The sequence below is a fragment of the Canis aureus genome, chromosome 1 (genome assembly GCF_053574225.1).
Source record: "Canis aureus isolate CA01 chromosome 1, VMU_Caureus_v.1.0, whole genome shotgun sequence".
Classification (NCBI taxonomy): domain Eukaryota; kingdom Metazoa; phylum Chordata; class Mammalia; order Carnivora; family Canidae; genus Canis; species Canis aureus.
This window is the reverse complement of record NC_135611.1, coordinates 1030483-1054980: the sequence shown is the minus strand read 5'-3', so window position 1 is coordinate 1054980 and position 24498 is coordinate 1030483. Positions and strand designations below refer to the sequence as shown.

General features: G+C 50.3%; 3 long non-coding RNA genes across 4 annotated transcripts in view; 2 read left to right on the top strand and 1 right to left on the bottom strand.

Moving 5' to 3' along the window:
- Positions 1-1726: 1726 nt before the first annotated feature.
- Positions 1727-8028, bottom strand: LOC144297004 (uncharacterized). The gene is made up of 3 exons (XR_013364027.1): positions 7056-8028; positions 2686-2896; positions 1727-2261 (listed from the first exon to the last, which is right to left on the bottom strand). It is a non-coding gene; the product is annotated as an uncharacterized LOC144297004 (long non-coding RNA).
- LOC144296969 (uncharacterized) overlaps positions 7593-24498 on the top strand; it is a 30182-nt gene continuing 13276 nt past the window's right edge. The window contains exon 1 of one of the 2 annotated variants that reach the window (XR_013363984.1): positions 7593-8012. This is a non-coding gene — a long non-coding RNA (uncharacterized LOC144296969). The remainder of the gene's footprint in view (positions 8013-24498) is intronic. The other variant, XR_013363954.1, reaches the window with a different exon arrangement.
- On the top strand, positions 8042-22625 carry LOC144296932 (uncharacterized). Its single transcript, XR_013363901.1, has 3 exons — positions 8042-8164; positions 21104-21232; positions 21962-22625. It is a non-coding gene; the product is annotated as an uncharacterized LOC144296932 (long non-coding RNA).

Here is a 24498-nt window from a genome sequence, read left to right as displayed (position 1 = left end):
TGTTTCTCAGCCCTGGTCCTAGGACCTCCGGGTCACGTGCTGACAACCCAAGGAAGTTCCTGTCCTCCCTTCAGGGTCTTTCCCTGAAGGGTTTTACTACTAAGTATTATGGGAAAACAAGGAATTAGGGGAAATCATCAAGTCCTGGGAGTCATGGCATCTGGTTTGGTTTCCATCTGCCTGGCAACACGTAGGAGAACACTATCTCCATGGCCATCGCCATCGCGTCCCCTGCTTCTCGTGGGGTGGGGAGCCTCCGCCAGCTTCCCCACCTCCCTGCTTCACGTGGACCCCTCCCAGTGGACGTGCCCCTGGCTTCGGGGAGTCTCCAGGGTGATTCCACACAACCTGTGAGGACAGCAGGTCAGGCTCCCGCGCCTCTGCCGGGAGCTCAGGTCCACGTGGTGTCTGTACCTGGGTGCCGGGACTCCCCATCTCCGAGGATTCAGGAGCAGAGCCAAAGGGAGGGCGGTTGACCCCCACCGACGATTTGGGTTCAGGTTCACCTGTGGTTCCAGCCCCTTCCAAGAGGCCCAGGAATCTAGGTAGAGACCCTCTCCAGGGGCTTCACACCAACAGGTTTTCTGGAAGGGGGTTCCAGTCCCCATCCCCTTCACTGCCGTTTACCAAAGGCTGGAGAAAACAACTTCTAGCTTTTTTTCTTCTGAACAAGAAATTCATGTTTTCCTATGTACCTTACCTCCGTCTTCTGCTTTACAAACCTGTGGAAGATCATTTCGTGCTGCTTCCTTCCTAGTGCCTCGGAGGCCAGACAGGCCACGAGGGCAGGAAATTCCGGACTGAGCCCCCACCGCCCCCATCGTTCTGGGGCCTGAGGGGACTCTGGGACCCCAGGCTGCCTAGGCTCAAAGCAGGTGGAAGGTGCGTCCCCTGTGCCCCGGGACAGGCTGGGGTGTTCGGGTGTTTGTAGCAGAGCTGCCGAGAGGAGGGGCCGTGGCAACGGGCTCGGGAAGCTCCCCACTGGGAGCTCCCCAGGTGCCCTTCCCACTGACCGCGGGGCAGGTGTGGCTCCGGGGTTCCAGAACCAGCATGACCCTGCCCCGGGTTGCAGACTGGGCAGGAAGGGCCTCGGTATGGATCCGCGGCATCGACGGTGTCCGTCAGGGCGGGAGGTGCTGGCCTGCAGGTGACCCGCATGTGAGCGCAGCGGGCAGGGTGCCAGGGACCCCGGGGCCAGACCAGGGCACGGGGTGAGCTCTTCCCCGGCTCCTGTGCCAGGGGCAGGGACCCAGCTGCGGGGCTCCCTGGGGCCCAGGAGCATGGGCGGGGAGGCAGGTGCGGGGCTTCTGAGACCCAGCAGCCTCAGCTGTGCGGCCCAGTCTGGCCTGGAGTTGTCTCTGCAACACCGGCCAGAAATGGAGGTTTGCCAAGTCAGGAAGCCCAGATCCTGGCTGGGTCACAGGTGTGTCTGGTCCCCCAGCAGCAGCTGCCCCCTGCCAGGGCAACCTGGGTTGCCCCCTGTGCACCTCCGCACTGGACCGGCGATCCTCGGAGCTGGGAATGGAAGCACTGCATCGTTGCTGATCAGGCAGGTGTCTCTCTGTCTGTGCCTCTGTGCCTGGATGGCTGACTTCTGTCAGCATGTCTATGGCCCAAGCCCTGGCCCAGCGCCTAGAGCCCTGCTGGGTCATTCTGCAGAAGGCCTATGACAGTCCAGCAGGATCTAACCTTCCAGCTCCCCGACCCCAGCGCCTGGACGCCTGGTAAGGCCTGCCAGGGAGGGAACTTAAAATTAAGGCTTTTTCCACCTTCATCTGCTACACCTTGTACCATCCCCCTCCCCCAACCCTTATGGGGATTAAAATAGACACCCAGGATCCACAGTTTGGAACTGAGACAGAAACTTCCAGAAATGATCTTCTAAATTATATAGGAGATACTTTTTATAGAAAATGTCTTCATCTTTTCCATAGCATTTACCCCAAACCACACAACCTTGATGGCACCTAAAATACTACAGGACCAAGCCAGGTGTCCATTAGGAACTTGCCCTGAACCAGGTCTTAGTGTCCTGGGTATCTGGCCAGATGGCAGCCTGCTGTCCTGTGTCACCTGTGTCTCTGGAATGTGCTCCACCTCCCTGTCCCTGAGGCTCAGCTGTGTGCCTCAGGGTCTGTCCACATGTGGAAACAGGTGGCAAGGTGGGCACAGGCTTCCTCACAGCTCCGCAGATGCATGTGTGTCCAGAGGCTTGTGGTGCCTGAGAGCCGGGCCGTGCACTCTTGCAGGTCTTCTAGGACCTAATGCGGAGAGGGAGGGGGAGACATTAACCTGCACTCCCACATGCTGTTTCTCTTTCAGCTAACTGTTCCCAGGCTATTTGCATGGTTCTTAGTCACCTGTCAGGGCACAGAAAAGAATGTTTTTAATGCCTGCCACCTGACAAACAGCAACCAGATGAGCTCTTGTGTCTTTCTGGTCTGAATGAAGCATGTGCAGAAAGAAGGGCGTAGGGGCTTCTGTGGCTCTAGGCCACCCAGGGGGCCCTCCCTGGTCGTAGGGGGTGGAGAAGGGTGGTCAGTGCAAGATGTGTTTATTTCACAGTTAAATAATTTGCCTTCTCTTGCATCTTTGTTGAGCTTCCTGAGCACGGAGCAGGATCAATATACAGTTACCGGGTGAGTAGGCCCTGTTTCTCCCTTCCAGGGGTGTGGGCAGAAGTACCTGCGTCAGGATGCATGTGCTCTCTTACTTAAGAGGTGATGGCCAGGGGCGCCTGGGTGGCTCCGACTTGGAGCGTCTGCCTTCGGCTCGGGTCATGATCCCGGGTCCTGGGGTCGTGTCCCACGTCGGGCTCCCCACAGGGAGTCTGTGTCTCTCTCTACTTCACCTGCTGCTTGTGTGCTCTCATTCTATCTCTGAAGTAAATTAAAATCTTAAAAAAAAAAAAAAAAGTGATGGCCTGGCATTTCTTTCTACATTGTGTCTTCAGAAGTGCTAATGCTACCAAGGATAATAAGTGGTATCACTAATTCAAGAAAGCCTTTTACAATTATACAATGATATACTATAAAAAAATGATATCCTATAGCTTTTATTAAAATTTTAGCTGATGGTTGAAACGTGCTTCTCTAATGCTCCAGGCGGAACCCTCTGCAAGGTATGAGGAGGGACCTCAACATCAGCATGTCCCAGATTATCTCTCAGTTCTTCCCTGGAATAAGTGACAGCTCCATTTTTGCAGTAAACAGCATTTTCCTTAAGAGCAAGAACAGCTTTTTTTTTTTTTTTTTTGAAGATTTTATTTACTTATTTGAGGGAGAGAGAGAGAGAGAACAGGGTGAGAGAATTTTTTTTTTAATTTTTTTTTTTTTTTTATGATAGTCACACAGAGAGAGAGAGAGGCAGAGACATCGGCAGAGAGAGAAGCAGGCTCCATGCACCGGGAGCCCGACGTGGGATTCGATCCCGGGTCTCCAGGATCGCGCCCTGGGCCAAAGGCAGGCGCTAAACCGCTGCGCCACCCAGGGATCCCGGGTGAGAGAATTCTAAGCAGACTCTGTGCTGAGCCTAGAGCCCAAGGTGGGCTCGATCTCATGACGTGGAGATCCTGACCTGAGCTGAAACCAGAGTCAGACATTTAATCGACAGAGCCACCCAGATGCCATGAGAGCAGCTTATTTTATATGAGCCCTCAAGGCTGGGCCAGCCCCATGATCCTCACCCCTCACAAGTGCCTCAAGGGTGTCTTAGAGGTGACTCCTGCCTGAGGCCATGTTCCTGTGTGAGTGGTTGTTGGCATCAGGGAAAGAGGAGTCATAGAGACTTTACCAGTTATTTTCAGGGCCTCAGGATGCATCCGCGGTTTACAGGATTCTCACCCCCTGCATATGTGGAGACCCAGCCTCTCTCACCTGGAGCCCCAGACCCAGGTGTGTTTTAGACTTTAGCATGTTTTAGGCTGTAGAAAAGTGACATGCATGTGGACTAGACATAGTGACAGGCTCCAAGCAGACCCCTGACCAAATGTGATAGGATTTCTGCAGCAGAGCGTGAGAAAGTTCTTGAACATGTAGACAATGACACGGGGTTTCTCACCAGGACACATGGTCCCATCAGTTAAGAACTTTGGGCTTCCAGAGCTTTTTGCTGTTGGAATTGTGGATTAGGGACCCCAAGTGTGGGGACGCATTCCCTTAAATAGAGGAGCTTCGGGCGTTTGCTGAAATGCCCTTATTTCTAGTTTCCAGACTTGCTTTAGACGAGTGGGTCCTGAACGAGAGCCTCTGCTGACTTTGCTATTTCTGACTCTAGAAAGATCACAGATGTCAGCCGTGTTCCAGAACTTCTCACACTGATGTGTAGCCGCTCTGGATCCCAGTCACCCATGCTGATTGCTGTCCAGGGGCCTCCAGGCCCTGGGGTTCCAGTGAATCAGACCAGAACCCGCAGTTCCTAGAGCCCGCTGGCCAAAGGGAAGGGCCCCCGTCTTTAAGGTGTGCCTGTTAGCGTGCTGTTGGCATCACCTTTGCACAGTCCTGGCTTTCTTGACGGATGGGGAGCCAGATAGAGGGAACCCCGCCTGGGAGCAGGCTGGGTCGTGGGTGTCCCTTGGCGCTCACAGGACTTCGACGCAGCAGCAGGAAGCTGGCCGCTCTCTGTAGACAGTGCCTGGCATGATGCAGCCTTTCTGTTCCTTGCTGGTCAGTGCAGGTGGCAGGTGTCATCTGGGTTATGTGCACCTGTGCCACCTGACCTGGCACCGTGACAAGAGATGACCCCAAACCTTCCAAACTCAATGCCTATTTTCTTGATTGGGAAAATCACAGGATTGCTGTCTGTGTACATTTTGTGCATTTTTCTAAGGGGTGAGGGGATAGGACTTGCGAGCCTCCTCTCAGGAACAGAAGGAAGGTCAGAGGCTGTTTGCCCTGAGGGGACACCGTGCTGCTTGGCGGCTGCTAATACACAGCCAGGTCCGTGCATGTGATCAACAGCCGGGGGCAAAGGTGCAGGAGCCGCCTGGGCCCCAGGGCTGACTCCCCTCATAGCCACGGCTGCTCAGCGAAGTGCATCGAGTTTCCTGCTGGCCCTCCTAAAACTGTTCCCTAGTTCAGTGAAAACGTGGGAAGAGACAGAGTTCTCAGTTGAGCCATTTCTGCCCCGTGTACCCTTTCACCCCCCAGGGTTCCTCGTGGCCCTGCCGCCACCCTCCAAGGACCTGCTCTACCTTCCTCAGCCTGCTGCCACCCCACCTAACACTGCACCGTGTGGGTGCCCGACTGCAACGCCCTGCTCGGCCCCGCACCCCGCTCCCATCGGATCTGAACCAGCCCCAGGGTGGGACCCCCAAGGGCCCACGCTCTCCCCTCCAGGGCCCTTTCCAGCTATGGAAGGTTTGTCGGGCTCTGGAGTGTTTTCCTCAGTTTCCCCAAGGGCAGCTTTTCTGTTGAAAGGTCGCACCTCTGCAGACCCACCCTGAATTTCCTGGGTCCCCTCCAGGCTCCCAGCTCAGGGCTCGCCTCCAGCAGCTGTCGTGTCATCAGACCAGACCAGAAATTCCTCCTTTCCTATGCTGCACATCAGGCTGGTGACCCTGAGAGGAACTAGCCTTTCCCTCCCCTGATAACCCTGAGGTCCTTTCAGCCTGTCACTGCACAGAGCAGGACGGGGTCCTGTGGCTGGGCCGGGGCTTGGGAGAGGGCCAAGCTGCAGCCCAGGGGTGATGGGGAGCCTCCGCGCAGAGCACAGGGACGCACTGTTTACTCACCTTCGGGTGTGCTTTACCTTTTCTTGCTCTTTGTAACGTTTGCATAAGTAAAGAGACGCATGGACACCTTCCCAGCAGCCAGCTTTAACTGTGGCCGACTCTTGGTCACTGCATCCACCCCCCCTACCCTGTGTCCTTCACCAGACCTGCTTCCAGGTGAACCCCAGACATCATAACATCTCACCTGTGACTCTTCCAGTGTGTACCTCTAAAAGTAAGTTCTAGAAAAACACTGTCACTGCTGAAATCTGGACTCTGCAAGTGCCTGTCTTGACAAATACCACTGTTGACATTTCTGAGCATCTCACAAATTTTAAACATTTTTATATATGTTTTAAGGAAAAATCGTATATATTTAGGCTGTACAATGTGACAGTTTTGTTACCGAGACATAGTGATACGATTACCACAGTGAAGCTAATTAATGCAAACTCTCCACACATGCTAACCTCCCATGAGGTTTTCAAGGGGTTTGGGATCCAAAAACGGTACAGGGGTTGCAGCTGGCTGATGCTTCTTAAGTCTCTAAATTTCTAGGTTCCTTATTTTTTAAATTGAAATTTATCTTGCCACAGCTGGAGAGGTGGCTCTTGCTGGTAGGAGTGTTCTGTGTCTTTGCCGTCAGCCAGGCACATGTTGTCCCCAAGCACTTGGAATATGGCTCTTGCGCCTGGGGAACTGAATTTTAACTTTTATCCTATAATTCGACTTGGGCAGCACAGATGAGCAGACTGCCTCACCGGGCCACAGAGTTCTGGGCTTACTCTTGATTCTGCAGCAGGTCTGAGGGGGCGTGGGCATGAGGGAAAGGATGACAGAGCAGGTGTCCGCTGCCCAGAGGGTGGAAAGGCCCTGGGGGCTGAGGCTCCGAGTTCTGATCCTGGGGCAGGGGGTCCCTGGAGCCCCCTGCAGACTGGCCACTGTTGGCTGTGCAGTGATGCAGTCGCTAGGGTCACTGGAGGGAGGCAGGCGCCTGGCCTTCAGGGCCCCATGGGGGCGTGTAGCTGGGGGTCTGTGCGACGCAGATGGCAGTGTGCGGGGTGGAGTGCAGGGTCCAGCACTTAAAGAAAAAGCCCCTGTTGCCTCCTCTCCGTGCTCGTCTGACTGCGGACGTCTGAGATTTACCCCAAGCACCAATCCTGTGGCGCTGAGCCACCATGGCTCCAGCTCTGACACTGCCTGTTGAGCAGCACAGACCCCACACAGTGGCCCCCGGTCACAGGGTGTCACCCCTCCTATCAGTCAGCTGGGATCAGGGTTCCCACAACCCCAAGGGGGCTCCATCACTTGCGAGGGCAGCTCCCCGACGTCAGGACTCACTCACATCTGGTGGCTTATTAAGTCATGAAGAACAGCACACCACGTAGATGAAGAGCCGCCCAGGGTGAGGTCCATGGGCTTCCGAGCGCAGAATCTGCTGTCCCCGTGGAGTGGGGGTGGGCCGCCCTGCCAGTCGTAGGTGGATGTGATCAACCCGGAAGCTCCCCGAGCCCCGTACTTTTGGGATTCTGAGCAGATGGGTCATTGCCTCCATCTCCAGCCCCTCCCCTGTGCGGAGGACGGGGACTCCGGGCTTCTCCTGACTGCTCTGGTGACCTGCGCCGTCCAGATGCCCAGGCTCTGCACTGGGCCAGGCGGGGTCCACTGTATGGAGGATGAAGAAACGGAGCCCCTCCGGACCTGGGTCCTGACCATGGCATCTGCCAGAGCCAGGCTGAGTCGAGCACAGAGCTCTGAGTGTATCTTGGGTCAAGGCCCTGGGGACCGTGTGAGTCTGGGTCTCTTCTCCAAAAATACCTGTAAATACCCAGGCTTTGGGGGCTTGCTCCCATGGGGCCGGACCCAGCCTGGGCTCAAGCCCAGTGGGCCATGCGGGGGCTGCAGGGACACAAGCCCGGCAGGAGTAGGGCTGGGGGCTGCGAGGGAATTGTCTTCTTGAAGCTGCATGTCCCTGCATCTGGCCAGCCCACACCACGCCGACCCTGGACTCTTCCGGCCTGCGCCCCTTGGGCTCCTGCCCACCCTCCCGTGGTCGCCCAGCTGCCTGACTAAGTGGGGCTGTGCTTCCTGTGTTGTGGGGCCGGCCCGCATGCAGAGCCGCTCTGCCCAGGAGGCTGCAGGGCAGGGGTCCCCGCCTGAAGGGGTTTGTGAGACCCTGTGACCCGCCACCCCCTCATAGTGAGCTCAGGCCACGACTGGACCAGCTGCCCCTGCCACCTGCTGTGGGGGACCTGCCTGAGGGGTGCTCGCTGCACGGAAGAAGCCAGAACAACCTAGCAGGGTGGGCATTGTGTGTATCCATGGTGACGTGCAGGTGGCGTCAGGATGGTCATGGAATGCCCGGGAGGGTAGGGGTGGGCTCTGTGGCTAATGGGGTGAAGGCCTGTGGGGGACATTCCAGGCAGAGGGAGGAGTGACCACCAAGGCCCAGAGGTAGGGTCACCATGCAGTGGAGTGAGGTGACATACCAGGGAGGGGTCTCGTGGCTGGGTCAGGACCTTGACCCGCATGGCTGGGCTCAGTGGGGCTGCTCAGTGGAGAACAGGTTAGGAGGCGCCAAACCAGGAGACTAACAGGGAGCATGGCCGGGATGTGCAGGTGGTGAGAGGTACCTGGATTCCGGGTATATCTGCAGGTGGGGCTGGCAGGATCCCTGAGGGTGCAGAGGGACTGAGTGCTCACAGGGGGTGCTGATGGCCCCAGGCTGAGTCAGGGCTGCCTGAGGTGGGCAAGAGTCCACTTCTGCCCCAGTTTGCATACATTTAGCCATCAGGGCAGCCTTGGACCTGTGAGCCCATGTCCACCCGAGGCCCGGGCAGCAGGGCAGTCATGATTCCGATGGACCTAATCCCGAGCCCAGAGTGGAAGGTGAGCCTCCGACATGAGCTGCAGTCATCAGGAGTCCTCTCAGGGGGACCCTGGGGTTTGAGGTCATTGCTGTGGCTGAGGGAGAGAGGTTCTGCATTTGGCCTTTATGCAGGATGATGCTTCTAGGAAGAGATGCTTCTAAAATTATCCACATCTTCAGTGTGGTGTTTAGAGGTGGGACGTGGGCGGGGCTACGCTGAGGGCTGCCCTGTGTGGGGGTGTCTGTGTTGCTCCTGAGGACCCGGGTTGGGTGCCCTGGGTTCTCTTCTTCGTGCCTGATGCCTGATTCCTGGGCCAGGGGGTGGCTGGTGAGGGACAGGCTGCCCTGAAGCCTCAGCGTCGGTGTTGTCAGGACCCTCAGCTTCTGCGGGCACAGCCTCCTTGGCTGTCCTGGCCAAGCCGGCGGACACGAAAGCTACCTACCCCGGCCCAGGGTAGAGATTGATCTCACGACCCTGAGGTCGTGACCTGAGCTGAAATCCAGAGTTGGATGGCTGACTGACTCTGGCCCCCCGGGGATTGTGTGTGGCGGTACTCCTGGGTTACTCCAGCCCACCCGCTTCCATCCCCCTCCCCTGTCCCACCCCAAGTGACCATGCACCTGATGATCCCGAATGAGCATCGTTCTTGTAACTGGAGACTTTGGAGGCCTGTCTGCGGGTCACCCCCTCTCCGTCTGGCCCCTGTGACTCAGAGAAGGCCACAGTTGTTGGCAGTCATTCGTGTTCCCAGACTGTGAGTGGCTGCAGGCCTGAGAACAGTCTGCTCAGCTCCGCTTGCTCAGCTTGGCCTCACCCAAGGCCTCCTTCTGCTCTGAGGAGCGCAGGGCTGTTGGCGGCCCCTCTGCGGCGGTGGCTGCCGGGTTGGCGACTTCTGTAGGGTGCGCGCATCTGGATCACTCTGATTATAGATTTGGATTTTTAAATGCAGCAAAGGGCACCTGGGGGGCCCAGTGGTTGAGGTCTGCCTTGGGCTCAGGGCTTCCTGGGATGGAGTCCCGCATCAGGCCCCCCGTGGGGAGCCTGCTTCTCCTTCTGCCTGTGTCTCTGCCTCTGTGTCTCTCATGAATAAATAAATAAAATCTTTTTTAAAAATAAAAAAGTAAAATAAAATGCAGCAGAAATGGTGAGGGCCCATGAGACCCAATGCAGGAGGGTTGTGGCGCTGTTTGCTGGGAGAGCGGAGGTCCTGATGCACGACAGGGACCCGTGACAAGCCTGTGAGCTCGACTTAGGCCGCGTGGGGCTGAGGGAGGCTTTGGCCCGGCCCTGGGGGCAGGCGGGCAGGTGCAGGTGGCGCGGGTCCTGGGCTCAGGCGCGGGCCTACTGGGAGGGAAGCCTCGGGTTCAAGTGCGCGGACGCTTGCGAGCCCAGTCCGGCGGGGATGGGAGGAAGCGTTGGCCGATTTTTTTCTCTCATTTTTCTGTTTTCTACGATGATCCTCCGTTATTTCGGAAACAAGAAAGTTTTGAAGCATGGACACCGAGCCCGGGGCAGTGGGCTGGACGGGAAGGACGGGCTGCGCTCCCACCCGGGTCCTGCCCTCCGCGCGGTCCGCCTGGCAGGAGTGTGGGTGCGGCGGCCCCGGCGGCGGGCGCCCCGCGAGCACGGAGGGAGGGTGCCCAGGCTTCCTGCCCGAGGCGAGCCCTGCAGGGTGTGCGCAGGGTGCGGGGCGGGAGCAGGGGCCTGGAGGCCAAGCGCAGCCCGCGGGGTCCTGACCGCAGGGCTGGCGGAGAAGGGCCAGGCCCCCCGGACCCGGAGCCAGCCCCGCCTTGCGCACACCTGGCGCCTTCAAGCTCGGTCTGCCGGTCTGTCTGGATTTTGCTCGGGAGCGGGGTCTGAAAGTCAGCAGTTGGCGTCACCCGCTAATGACCTAATGACGAAGGTAGTTTCTCTTTACTTCTCTTGGAAATTACTTGAAGTCGGCTTTGCAGCGGAGCTGGAGTGAGGGGCCGGGCAGAGAAGCCGACCCGCTGCGATGCAGCCCGGGGCCTGTGCGCCGTCGGCCGCAGGTAGGGGTGTCCACCTGTCGAGGAGAGGAGAGCGGGACAGCTCCCACTGCCACCACGCCGGGGTCTGCGGCCCGCGGGCCGGTGAGCGAGGCGTGGGCTCAGAGGACCGGGCTCGGCCAGGCCCGGGAGGGCGAGCAGGTTCCCCCAGGGGCGGGAGGACGGGGGACCCGGGAGGCCCCAGGCTCTGAGCAGAGTGCTTCCCCCATGAGATGCGGGCGGCGCTGTAGATGATCTGAATTCTTTTTTTTTTTTAAAGATTTTATTTTTTATTTATTTTTTATTGGTGTTCAATTTACCAACATACAGAATAACCCCCAGTGCCCATCACCCAGTCACCCCCACCCCCTGCCATCCTCCCCTTCCACCACCCCTAGTTCGTTTCCCAGAGTTAGGAGTCTTCATGTTCTGTCTCCCTTTCTGATATTTCCCACACATTTCTTCTCCCTTCCCTTATATTCCCTTTCACTATTATTTATATTCCCCACATGAATGAGAACATATAATGTTTGTCCTTCTCCGACTGACTTACTTCACTCAGCATAGTACCCTCCAGGTCCATCCACGTTGAAGCAAATGGTGGGTGTTTGTCATTTCTAATGGCTGAGGAATATTCCATTGTATACATAAACCACATCTTCTTTATCCATTCATCTTTCGATGGACACCGAGGCTCCCTCCACAGTTTGGCTATTGTGGACATTGCTGCTATAAACATCGGGGTGCAGGTGTCCCGGCGTTTCATTGCATCTGAATCTTTGGGGTAAATCCCCAACAGTGCAATTGCTGGGTCGTAGGGCAGATCTATTTTTAACTCTTTGAGGAACCTCCACACAGTTTTCCAGAGTGGCTGCACCAGTTCACATTCCCACCAACAGTGCAAGAGAGTTCCCTTTTCTCTGCATCCTCTCCAACATTTGTTAATTTTTCCTGCCTTGTTAATTTTTCCCATTCTCACTGGGGTGAGGTGGTATCTCATTGTGGTTTTGATTTGTATTTCCCTGATGGCAAGTGATGCAGAGCATTTTCTCATATGCATCTTGGCCATGTCTATGTCTTCCTCTGTGAGATTTCTCTTCATGTCTTTTGCCCATTTCATGATTGGAATGTTTGTCTCTTTGGTGTTGAGTTTAAGAAGTTCTTTATAGGGATCCCAGGGTGGCCCAGCGGTTTGGCGCCTGCCTTTGGCCCAGGACGTGATCCTGGAGACCCGGGATCGAATCCCACATCGGGCTCCCGGTGCATGGAGCCTGCTTCTCCCTCTGCCTGTGTCTCTGTGCCTCTCTCTCTCTCTCTGTGACTATCATAAATAAATTAAAAACATTAAAAAAAAAAAAGTTCTTTATAGATCTTGGAAACTAGCCCTTTATCTGATATGTCATTTGCAAATATCTTCTCCCATTCTGTAGGTTGTCTTTGAGTTTTGTTGACTGTATCCTTTGCTATGCAAAAGCTTCTTATCTTGATGAAGTCCCAATAGTTCATTTTTGCTTTTGTTTCTTTTGCCTTAGTGGATGTATCTTGCAAGAAGTTACTATGGCCGAGTTCAAAAAGGGTGTTGACTGTGTTCTCCTCTAGGATTTTGATGGACTCTTGTCTCACATTTAGATCTTTCATCCATTTTGAGTTTATCTTTGTGTTTGGTGAAAGAGAGTGGTCTAGTTTCATTCTTCTGCATGTGGATGTCCAATTTTCCCAGCACCATTTACTGAAGAGACTGTCTTTCTTCCAGTGGATAGTCTTTCCCCCTTTATCGAATATTAGTTGACCATAAAGTTGAGGGTCCACTTCTGGGTTCTCTATTCTGTTCCATTGATCTGTGTGTCTGTTTTTGTGCCAGTACCACACTGTCTTGATGACCACAGCTTTGTAGTACAACCTGAAATCTGGCATTGTGATGCCCCCAGATATGGTTTTCTTTTTTAAAATTCCCCTGGCTATTCGGGGTCTTTTCTGATTCCACACAAATCTTAAAATAATTTGTTCTAACTCTCTGAAGAAAGTCCATGGTATTTTGATAGGGATTGCATTAAACGTGTATATTGCCCTGGGTAACATTGACATTTTCACAATATTAATTCTGCCAATCCATGAGCATGGAATATTTTTCCATCTCTTTGTGTCTTCCTCAATTTCTTTCAGAAGTGTTCTATAGTTTTGAGGGTATAGATCCTTTACATCTTTGGTTAGGTTTATTCCTAGGTATCTTATGCTTTTGGGTGCAATTGTAAATGGGATTGACTCCTTAATTTCTCTTTCTTCAGCCTCATTGTTAGTGTATAGAGATGCCACTGACTTCTGGGCATTGATTTTGTATCCTGCCACGCTACCGAATTGCTGTATGAGTTCTAGCAATCTTGGGGTGGAGACTTTTGGGTTTTCTATGTAGAGTATCCTGTCATCGGTGAAGAGGGAGAGTTTGACTTCTTCTTTGCCAATTTGAATGCCTTTAATGTCTTTTTGTTGTCTGATTGCTGAGGCTAGGACTTCCAGTACTATGTTGAACAGCAGTGGTGAGAGTGGACATCCCTGTCTTGTTCCTGATCTTAGGGGAAAGGCTCCCAGTGCTTCCCCATTGAGAATGATATTTGCTGTGGGCTTTTCATAGATGGCTTTTAAGATGTCGAGGAATGTTCCCTCTATCCCTACACTCTGAAGAGTTTTGATCAGAAATGGATGCTGTATTTTGTCAAATGCTTTCTCTGCATCTAATGAGAGGATCATATGGTTCTTGGTTTTTCTCTTGCTGATATGATGAATCACATTGATTGTTTTACGGGTGTTGAACCAGCCTTGTGTCCCAGGGATAAATCCTACTTGGTCATGGTGAATAATTTTCTTAGTGTACTGATGGATCCTATTGGCCAGTATCTTGTTGAGAATTTTTGCATCCATGTTCATCAGGGATATTGGTCTGTAATTCTCCTTTTTGGTGGGGTCTTTGTCTGGTTTTGGAATTAAGGTGATGCTGGCCTCATAGAACGAATTTGGAAGTACTCCATCTCTTTCTATCTTTCCAAACAGCTTTAGTAGGATAGGTATGGTTTCTTCTTTAAACGTTTGATAGAATTCCCCTGGGAAGCCATCTGGCCCTGGACTCTTGTGTCTTGGGAGGTTTTTGATGACTGCTTCAGTTTCCTCCCTGGTTATTGGCCTGTTCAGGTTTTCTATTTCTTCCTGTTCCAGTTTTGGTAGTTTGTGGCTTTCCAGGAATGCGTCCATTTCTTCTAGATTGCCTAATTTATTGGTGTATAGCTGTTCATAATATGTTTTTAAAATCGTTTGTATTTCCTTGGTGTTGGTAGTGATCTCTCCTTTCTCATTCATGATTTTATTAATTTGAGTCTTCTCTCTCTTCTTTTTAATAAGGCTGGCTAATGGTTTATCTATCTTATTAATTCTTTCAAAGAACCAACTCCTGGTTCTGTTGATCTGTTCCACAGTTCTTCTGGTCTCAATTTCATTGAGTTCTGCTCGAATCTTTATTAACTCTCTTCTTCTCCTGGGTGTAGGATCTATTTGCTGTTTTTTCTCTAGCTCCTTTATGTGTAAGGTTAGCTTTTGTATTTGAGTTCTTTCCAGTTTTTGAATGGATGCTTGTATTGCGATGTATTTCCCCCTTAGGACTGCTTTTGCTGCATCCCAAAGATTTTGAACGGTTGTATCTTCATTCTCATTAGTTTCCATGAATCTTTTTAATACTTCCTTAATTTCCTGGTTGACCCTTTCATCTTTTAGCAGGATGGTCCTTAACCTCCACGTGTTTGAGGTCCTTCCAAACTTCTTCTTGTGATTTAGTTCTAATTTCAAGGCATTATGGTCTGAGAATATGCAGGGGACGATCCCAATCTTTTGGTATCGGTTCAGACCCGATTTGTGACCCAGTATGTGGTTTATTCTGGAGAAAGCTCCATGTGCACTTGAGAAGAATGTGTATTCAGTTGAGTTTGGATGTAAAGTTCTGTAGATATCTGTGAAATCCATCTGGTCCAGTGTATCATTTAAAGCTCTCGTTTCTTTGGAGATGTTGTGCTTAGAAGACCTATCGAGTATAGAAAGAGCTAGATTGAAGTCACCAAGTATAAGTGTATTATTATCTAAGTATTTCTTCACTTTGGTTAATAATTGATTTATATATTTGGCAGCTCCCACACTCGGGGCATATATTTTGAGGATTGTTAAGTCCTCTTGTTGAATAGATCCTTTAAGTATGATATAGTGTCCCTCTTCATCTCTCACTACAGTCTTCGGGGTAAATTTTAGTTTATCTGATATAAGGATGGCCTCCCCTGCTTTCTTTTGAGGACCATTCGAATGGTAAATGGTTCTCCAACCTTTTATTTTCAGGCTGTAGGTGTCCTTCTGTCTAAAATGAGTCTCTTGTAGACAGCAAATAGATGGGTCCTGCTTTTTTATCCAGTCTGAAACCCTGCGCCTTTTGATGGGGTCATTAAGCCCGTTCACATTCAGAGTTACTATTGAGAGATATGAGTTTAGTGTCATCATGATATCTATTCAGTCCTTGTTTTTGTGGAATGTTCCACTGAACTTCTTCTTAAAGGGGAATTTTAAGAGTCCCCCTTAACATTTCTTGCAGAGCTGGTTTGGAGGTCACATATTCTTTTAGTTCCTGCCTGTCTTGGAAGCTCTTTATCTCTCCTTCCATTTTGAATGAGAGCCTTGCTGGATAAAGTATTCTTGGTTGCATGTTCTTCTCATTTAGGACCCTGAATACATCCTGCCAGCCCTTTCTGGCCTGCCAGGTCTCTGTGGAGAGGTCTGCTGTTACCCTAATACTCCTCCCCATCAAAGTCAGGGATTTCTTGTCTCTTGCTGATTTAAGGATCTTCTCTTTATCTTTGGAATTTGCAAGCTTCACTATTAAATGTCGAGGTGTTGAACGGTTTTTATTGATTTTAGGGGGGGATCTCTCTATTTCCTGGATCTGAATGCCTGTTTCCCTTCCCAGATTAGGAAAGTTTTCAGCTAGAATTTGTTCAAATACATATTCTGGCCCTCTGTCCCTTTCGGCGCCCTCGGGAACACCAATTAAACGTAAGTTTTTCTTCCTCAGGCTGTCGTTTATTTCCCTTAATCTATCTTCATGGTCTTTTAATTGTTTGTCTCTTTTTTCCTGTTTCCCTCTTTGCTATCAACTTGTCTTCTATGTCACTCACTCGTTCTTCCACCTCGTTAACCCTCGTCGTTAGGGCTTCTAGTTTGGATTGCATCTCATTCAATTGATTTTTAATTTCTGCCTGATTAGCTCTAAATTCTGCAGTCATGAAGTCTCTTGAGTCCTTTATGCTTTTTTCTAGAGCCACCAGTAGCTGTATAATAGTGCTTCTGAATTGGCTTTCTGACATTGAATTGTAATCCAGATTTTGTAACTCTGTGGGAGAGAGGACTGTTTCTGATTCTTTCTTTTGAGGTGAGGTTTTCCTTCTAGTCATTTTGCTCAGTGCAGAGTGGCCAAAGCAAGTTGTATTGGGAAAAGGAGAAAAAGAGAGGAGAGAAAGAAGGAAAGAAAAGAGAAAGAGAAAAAAAAAGGAAGAAAAAAAATGAAAAAAAAGAAGAAAAAAAGAAATAAAAAGAAAGAAAGGAAAAAAAGGGGTGGGGGAAGGAAACAAATCAAAAAGGAAAGCAAAACAAAACAAAACAAAACAACAACAAAAAAAGAAAAAAGAAAAAAGAACCACGGGGGAGTATCTTCTGATTCTGTATACTTTAAGTCCCTTGGCTTCCCCTGGAAGTTGTCCGTCTAGCTGGTCTTCTGGGGGAGGGGCCTGTTGCGCTGATTTTCAGGTGTTAGCACTTGGGGGAGCTGCTCTGCCCCCTGCCTGGTGCAGGGCTCAGTGGGGGTTGTTTACCCGGTGAGGCCCCAGGAGGAACAACCGCAGTGGCGGCGGCCAGCTCTGGAGCCCTGGAGTCAGCTCCCGCAGTAAATACGGAGCTCTCAGCCTGCAAGGGCCTGGATGCTCTGGTGGCGGGGCCGCTGATCTGCTCAGCTCGGGGCAGGAGTGTCCTCGCTGTCCTGGGCCCTCCCGGCCTCTGCCTGCCCCGGGGGGAAGGCCGGATCCTGGGCTGTGTCCCGGCGCCCTGTGCTCCGGAGCCTGCGCTGTTGGATTCGCGCTCCCGCCCCGCAGCCCCCTCCGCGGAGCCGCCCCCGAGCACCCCCCCGAGCTGCTCCGGGTCCCGCCGGGTCCCGCCGTGCGCGCTGCAGCCCTTAGGGAGCTCGGCGCACTCTCCCGGGGCGCAGTTGCTGTTACTGTCCCGGGGAGCCCGAGGGCATCCCCGCCCTCCCAGGTCCTGCTCCAACTCCTTGCGAGCCCCTTTCCCCCCGGGAAGGTCGGTGCAGCTCCTGCTCCTCCGGGACGGGGCTCTCCTGTCCTGGGGACACTCGCCCCGGCCTCAGCCCGGCTCCTCGCGGGGCCCCTCCCCCTTGGAGGCCTTTGTTTCTTTATTTCTTTTTCCCCGTCTTCCTACCTTGATAGAAGCACGAACTCTTCTCACTGTAGCATTCCAGCTGGTCTCTCTTTAAATCTCAGGCCGAATTCATAGATTTTCAGGATAATTTGAAGGTTTTCTAGGTAATTTGGTGGAGACAGGTGGTTTGGAGACCCTACTCTTCCGCCATCGTGCCCCTCCATCGATTTTATTTATTCATAGAGACACAGAGAGAGAGAGGCAGACCCAGGCAGAGGGAGAAGCAGGCTCCAGGCAGGGAACCCAGGATCACGCCCTGGGCTGAAGGCAGGCGCTAAACCGCTGGGCGACCCAGGGATCCCCTTGGGAGTTGTTTTTAAATTAAATCTGTATTCATTTAACTAAAAGTCAAATATTTACAATGTTTTCCCCCATCACACCATGCCATTCAAAAGAATCCACCGTGTTATCAGTTTGCACGATCACCAGCCCGGACAGGATTGTGCGTGGAGAAGCCAACTGTGAGGCCAGGCGGAGGTCACAGGGGACGCCCCTCCTCCGCACCAACCTGGCACTTCCCCCGCCTCCAAGTGGTCACTATGTTTGTGGGGGTTTCCTGACCCCCCTGCCCTGGTCCAGGTCGGAAGCTCCCTGGAGCCTGTGGGGCTGGCCCTATAGGAAACAAACAGGGTCGTTGGAGGGGAGAGGGTGGGGGACAGGTCACGGGGTGACCGGTATGAAGGAGACAGGATGGGATGAGCACTGGGTGTGATTTAAGACTGAGGAATCACTGATCCCTATCTCTGAAACCAATGAGACACTGTATGTTATTAATTGATTTTATTTTTTAAAAGATTTTATTTATTTATTCATGAGACACAGAGAGAGAGGCAGAGACACAGGTAAGAGAGAGGCAGAGACACAGGCAGAGGGAGAAGCAGGCTCCATGCAGGGAGCTGCATCCGGACTTGATCCCAGGACCCAGGGTCACGCTCTGAGCCAAAGGCAGAGGCTCAACCGCTGAGCCACCCAGGTGCCCCTATTAGCTGATTTTATTTTATTTATTTATTTATTTATTTTTTATAAATTTTTATTTATTTATGATAGTCACAGAGAGAGAGAGAGAGAGAGAGGCAGAGACACAGGCAGAGGGAGAAGCAGGCTCCATGCACCGGGAGCCCGACGTGGGATTTGATCCCGGGTCTCCAGGATCACGCCCTGGGCCAAAGGAAGGCGCCAAACCACTGCGCCACCCAGGGATCCCTATTAGCTGATTTTAAATAAAAAAGTGGGCGGCCCCGGTGGCTCAGCAGTTTAGCGCCTCAGCCCAGGGCCTGATCCTGGAGACCCCAGAGGATCGAGTCCCAAGTCGGGCTCCCTGCATGGAGCCTGCTTCTCCCTATGCCTGTGTCTCTGCCTCTCTCCATCTGTGTGTGTGTGTTTCATTAATAAGTAAATAAAATCTTTAAATCAATCAATCAATAAATAAGTAAAATGTGTGACAGCACCCTTCCTGCTGCTGTGCTCCCCCACACCGAGGGGCTGGGTGGCATGAGGGTGGGCGTCTGTGGGACCGGCAGCCTGCCCACCTGCTGGAGTCACAGATGCCATCCCCATGACCCTGCCCAGCAGGCGGGAATCTGCCCTGAAGGCATCTGCCTAGTCCCCACGTGAGTAAATAGCTCTTTGTGAAGATGAACTTTTCCAACAAAACGGGAAAATCAGTGTGTATACTCAGTACCTTCAAAGACACAAATCAACAGGTGCATGCCTTCAGCTCAGGTTGATCCCAGGGTCCTGGGGTCGAGCCCCATGTCGGGCTCCCTGCTCAGCGGGGAACTTTCTTTTCCTCTGCCCCTCCTCTTGCTTATGCTTGTTCTCTCTCTCTCTCTGAAATAAATAAATAAAATATTTTTTAAAAAAAGATAGAGCGATTAAGTGTGGGGAGAGGCAAGGGACAATCTTACGTGGACTCTGCACTGAGTGTGAAGCCTGAAGCGGGTCTGATCTCAGGACCCTGAGACCCTGGTCCTGACACAAACCATTACTTTTGAAATGTTCCAATTTATATTTGGAATAGATCTCTTAGAAAAAACGGGAACATTGGCTTTTCATAGATTTTTGGTAGTTTTTCTTGAGGACCCAGATTTTCTCTTTTGTTGGCGAGGTGAGATTTTCCTGATGCAGTGGTTTCTAGACATTATGTACTTGCATTTCCCCTTAATTTTGGTTCATATACATCCAGGACTCCTCTCAGGGGCTCAGCTGGGAGTGGCTTTCAGCACTGGAATGATGCACATTTGCCTGCAGTGAGGCCTAGGCCAGAGTGTGTGGCCCTGGTCTATGCCCCGTGGATACTCAGAGCAAGGCCTGGGGTAGAGTCCACCTGCCAGGGAGCTGAGGGGTCTAGCCAGCAAAAGCAATCCTAGAGGAGGATGTGGGCCCCCAGGGGTCATGTCAATGTACTGTGTTTCCACAGGGTGGGTATTGCTCCTTATGCCCGAGGAACAGGTGGGCCCTCACCCCCTCCCTGCACCTGGGGCTTCTGTCATCAGAGGGGATAGAGTATGTTGGGGAACAAGCAAGGGTCCCCATTAGCACAGAGGCCATGGCCTTCCCCCCAGCTGAGCACTGTGTGTGCTCTGTCCACCACTCTTCCCACATTTCCCTTGGCAGCAGGATGGCTCTGTGACAGTTGGCAGCCCAGCACACTCAGCCTTTTTGGACTCGCTTGTAGGGTGGAGTTGTGAGGGTGGGACAAAGCAATGGAGTGTGGGTGCCCTGAGTGCCCAAAGTGCAGACAGAAGGGAGTGTCTGATGAGAGCAAGCAGGTGCCATCCTCCCAGCCGCGCATCCCCTGGAACCCTGCGGCATCTTCCGAGTGTGCAGAGTTAATGTCCAGGACAAATTCTTCTCTCACAACACTACGGAACAAGGTTCTCGAGTTTTTTTTTTTTTTTAATAATAAATTTATTTTTTTATTGGTGTTCAACTTGCCAACATACAGAATAACACCCAGTGCTCATCCCGTCAAGTACCCCCCTCAGTGCCCGTCACCCAGTCACCCCCACTCCCCGCCCTCCTCCCCTTCCACCACTCCTAGTTCATTTCCCAGAGTTAGGAGTCTTCCACGTTCTGTCTCCCTTTCTGATATTTCCTACCCATTTCTTCGAGTTTTTTAAACTGACACTGTTTGCTTAGTGGCAGGGAGAAAGCAAGCCCAGGTCTTCTATGGTGTATATTTGGTCTGGCACAGCCTGTGCATTCAGGGACCGCATCATGTGACATCATTAGCAATGCATTCTTAACCATTGTCTGCTCCTCACAGTCACACCCTCAAGAAACAGCTGGCTCCTCACCCGCATGAGTGGCCAGTGGGCAAGCAAGGGCATCCCTGAATGTCCAAGAGTTGTGGTACAAACCCAAACCTGATGGGGGGGTGGACAGTATCTGTTCATATTTGTTATTTTTGACATTAGCTGTGTACCAGGACAAGGCCAGAGTAAATTCTCCCTTCTAATTTTGTAATTTGGAGTTGGATAAAGGACAGGTAAAGCCAAAAGAGAAGAGTAGGATAAAATCACTGAAAGCAAAATGAGGTGAACAGACTTAAATATAAAATTATATTGTATTGTAGAGCTGCCTGGGCAGGTCAGTTGGTCAAGGTCTGACTCTTGATATCGGCTCAGGGCATGAGTTCAGGATCTGGAGATCAAGCCCCACGTTGGGCTCCATGCTCAGCATGGAGTCTGCTTGTCCCTCCTCCCTTCTGCCCCTGCTCTCACTCTCTCTAAATAAATAAATTAACAATTATATTGCATTGTGCAAACAAGCTGGTGTGTGAAATAAATAATGTTGGAGACAGATGGGGAAATTGTTTTTATACTAAGGGCTAAGTTTTAAGCTTGATGCCTGTTTGAAGTATCGTGAACATTCTGCTTTTATAGGAAAAGGGGTAAAATTTATTAAAACATGACAATTATAATAAAACACAAATTCTGAATTAGGTATTATACAATTTTTTATACAAAATGTATACTTTGCATTTTTGTAAATGACTGATTTCAAAGGTTCCTGAAGTTCATTGTCCTCTTCATCTGACATAAGAGCTGCAGAGCAGACATGGATATGGATGCATCTGGGAGTGTGTCACATGGAAACCACACACTTAGCAGAGGTTCAGAATCTGAGTTCTCAAGGTGAGCCTCCTGGATTTTATTTTTAAATGAAATCATAAACGTTTCCCTTAAATAATTCAGAAATCAGTTTTCTTTTTTCTTTTTTTTTAAATTTATTTATTTATTTATTTATTTATTCATGATAGACATAGAGAGAGAGAAAGAGAGAAGCAGAGACACAGGAGGAGGGAGAAGCAGGCTCCATGCCGGGAGCCTGACGTGGGACTTGATCCCGGGACTCCAGGATTGTGCCCTGGGCCAAAGGCAGGCACCAAACCGCTGAGCCACCCAGGGATCCCCAGAAATCAGTTTTCTTTTCTTTTCTTTTTTTTTTTTTGAGACAAACTCAAAGTGTGTCATATGTAAATGGAAAGAAATCACCCCCATTTCAGCTACTTGGAGCCAACTCTTTATAGAAGGAAAAGAGAGTGGTAAAAAACAGGCAGAGCAGGGAGGTGGGGTGTCCAGGACCTTAAAAATTATTGAAATCACATTAGGTAACTTTGAATGACTGCATCATGATGTAAAAATATATATGGCAGGAAGAGAGAACATCTTGGAGGGAGAAGAATAAGGAGAAAGTGTTTGGTGACAAAGTCCCAGTGTCATTTAGTAGCTGTGAACTCATACAAAACCCAGAAAATGAGGAAAAATTAGATGTGGAGGAAGAAGATGACAAAAAATGAGATTGAGAAGACTTTATATATTTATATATTTATCTATCTATTTATTTATTTATTTATTTTTTAGATTGAGAAGACTTTAATGTGTACTTATCAACACTGGGTGTCCAGTGGAGCTGGTCCTCAGCTCCCTCCCATCTGCATAGTCGCAGGAGTCGTATCCTCACTTGCCGTGCCAGGCAATGTTCTGGTGCCCAAGACCAGTGTTGAGGGTGATGGCATGGAAAAATGGGAAGACCATGAGCACAGAGCAGATGGCCTATCTCTGTGAGCTGTTGCTGGTGTGGACTTAGCTACCCTCTGAATCTGAGGTGCACCTTCCACATCTGTGAAATGAGACAAGGACATCTCTCAGATTGATTTTTGAGAGTGAACTATTGATTCTTTTTACCTTCTCTACATTATATGAAAAATGTGTGTTTTTAAATTTGGGAATCAGGCATCTATTGAGTATAAACCAATTACAAAAAAATTTTTATTGGACTTCATTTGCCAACATATAACATAACACCCAGTGCTCATCACACCAAATGCCCCCCTGAGTGCCCATCACTCAGTCACCCCAACCCCCCGCCCACCTCCCTTTCCACTACCCTTGTTCATTTCCCAGAGTTAGGTGTCTCTCATGTTTTGTCATCCTCACTGATGTTTTCACTCATTTTCTCTCCTTCCCCCTTTATTCCCCTTCACTAATTTTTATATTCCCCAAATGAATGAGACCATATAATGTTTGTCCTTCTCCGATTGACTTATTTCACTCAGCATAATACCCTTCAGTTCCATCCACGTCGAAGCAAATGGTGGGTATTTGTCGTTTCTAATGGCTGAGGAATATTCCATTGCATACATAGACCACATCTTCTTTATCCATTCATCTTTCGTTGGACACCGAGGCTCCTTCCACAGTTTGGCTATCGTGGCCATTGCTGCTATAAACATCGGGGTGCAGGTGTCCCGGCGTTTCACTGCATCTATATCTTTGGGGTAAATCTCCAGCAGTGCAGTTGCTGGGTCGTAGGGCAGGTCTATTTTTAACTCTTTGAGGAACCTCCACACAGTTTTCCAGAGTGGCTGCACCAGTTCACATTCCCACCAACAGTGTAAGAGGGTGCCCTTTTCTCCGCATCCTCTCCAACATTTGTTGTTTCCTGCCTTGTTAATTTTCCCCATTCTCACTGGTGTGAGGTGGTATCTCATTGTGGTTTTCATTTGTATTTCCCTGATGGCAAGTGATGTGGAGCATTTTCTCCTGTGCTTGTTGGCCATGTCTATGTCTTCCTCTGTGAGATTTCTGTTCATGTCTTTTGCCCACTTCATGATTTGATTGTTGGTTTCTTTGGAGTTGAGTTAAATAAGTTCTTTATAGATCTTGGAAACTAGCCCTTTATCTGATACGTCATTTGCAAATATCTTCTCCCATTCTGTAAGTTGTCTTTTAGTTTTGTTGACTGTTTCTTTTGCTGTGCAGAAGTTTTTATCTTGAGGAAGTCCCAATAATTCATTTTTGCTTTTGTTTCCCTTGCCTTCATGGATGTATCTTGCAAGAAGTTGCTGTGGCCAAGTTCAAAAAGGGTGTTGCCTGTGTTCTCCTCTAGGATTTTGATGGACTCTTGTCTCACATTTAGATCTTTCATCCATTTTGAATTTATCTTTGTGTATGGTGCAAGAGAGTGGTCTAGTTTCATTCTTCTGCATGTGGATGTCCAATTTCCCCAGCACCATTTATTGAAGAGACTGTCTTTTTTCCAGTGGATAGTCTTTCCTGCTTTGTTGAATATTAGTGACCATACAGTTGAGGGTCCACTTCTGGATTCTCTATTCTGTTCCATTGATCTATGTGTCTGTTTTTGTGCCAGTACCACACTGTCTTGATGACCACAGCTTTGTAGTACACCTGAAATCTGGCATTGTGATGCCTCCAGCTATGGTTTTCTTTTTTAATATTCCCCTGGCTATTTGGGTTCTTTTCTGATTCCACACAAATCTTAAGATGATTTGTTCCAACTCTCTGAAGAAAGTCTATGGTATTTTGATAGGGATTGCATTAAATGTGTAAATTGCCCTGAGTAACATTGACATTTTCACAATGTTAATTCTTCCAATCTATGAGCATGGAATATATTTCCATCTTTTTGTGTCTTTCTCAATTTCTTTCAGAAGTGTTCTGTAGTTTTTAGGGTATAGATCCTTTACCTCTCTGGTTAGGTTTATTCCTAGGTACCGAATGCCTTTGGGTGCAATTGTAAATGGGATTGACTCCCTAATCTCTCCTTCTACAGTGTCATTGTTAGTGTAGAGAAATGCCACTAATTTCTGGGCATTGATTTTGTATCCTGCCACACTGCTGAATTGCTGTATGAGTTCTAGCAATCTTGGGGTGGAGTCTTTTGGGTTTTCTATGTACAGTATCATGTCATCTGTGAAGAGGGAGAGTTTGACTTCTTTGCCAATTTGAATGCCTTTTATTTCTTTTTGTTGCCTGATTGCTGAGGCTAGGACTTCCAGTACTATGTTGAAATAGCAGTAGTGAGAGTGGACATCCCTGATCTAAGTGATCATTCTTCCTGATCTAAGGGGAAAGACTCCCAGTGTTTCCCCATTGAG